Here is a 1005-nt window from a genome sequence, read left to right as displayed (position 1 = left end):
TTTGAGAAATCTTTGGTGTGCCCTAATATAAATCCCTAGTTACTGAATCACATGACTATCAGTCCTGTTTCAACTTTTCAAAATATTTCTTTTGAGATTATATCATATCTACATTCTCTTCATTCTCTTGCCTATCCCCAAGCCTTACCATGACACCCCTTATTATCTTCTAATTCGTGGCTGATCTTGTATATTTTGAATTTCCAAGTGGATCTATATGTTTTTCTTAGGGTTCACTTTGTTACTTAGCTTCTAGGATCATGAACTATAGGGTCAATATCCTTTGTTTATAGCTAATATCCACTTATGAGTGAGTACATAATACCATATTCATCTTTTTGGGTCTGAGTTACCTCACTCAGCACGGTGTTTTCTAGTTCCATCCATTTGCATGCAGAATTTAAAATATCTTTGTTTTTTTACCACTGAGTAGTAATCTAACTATATGAATGTTCCACATTTTCTTTATCCATTCTTCAGTTGAGGGGTATTCAGGGTGTTTCCAGGTTCTGACTAGTATTCAGGGTGTTTCCAGGTTTTGACTATTACAAAAAATGCTTCTATGAACATAGTTGAACATATATCTTTGTAGTATGATTGCGCGTCTTTTTGCTATAATCCAAGAGTGGTATTTCTGGATTTTTGGGTATGTTGGTTGCCAGTTTTCTGTGAAACAGCCATAGTGATTTTGAAAGTGGTTGCACAAGTTTGTATTCCAAACAGTTATTTCACATCCTCTTTAGCTTATGGTATCATTGTTGTTTTTGGACTTAGCCATTCTGACAGGTGCTTTTATATTGTTTAGATATGTTTCTTGTACTACTGATCTCTCTAAGACCTTCATCGTGAAGGTGTATCAGATTTAATAAATAAATAAATCTTTAAAAAAAACTTATATTATGTGTGCCTGCCTGTGCATTTTTGTGGGCAAAAATGCACTTATGCACCATAGCGTACATGTTGAAGACAGAAGACAGCTTGTGGGAGTTGGTTCTACCTTGTGGT

Source organism: Alexandromys fortis, unplaced genomic scaffold (assembly GCF_014885135.2).
Source record: "Alexandromys fortis isolate MF-2015 unplaced genomic scaffold, M_Fortis_MF-2015_v1.1 scaffold_330, whole genome shotgun sequence".
NCBI classification, from domain to species: Eukaryota; Metazoa; Chordata; class Mammalia; order Rodentia; family Cricetidae; genus Alexandromys; species Alexandromys fortis.
This window is presented reverse-complemented; position numbering follows the sequence as displayed.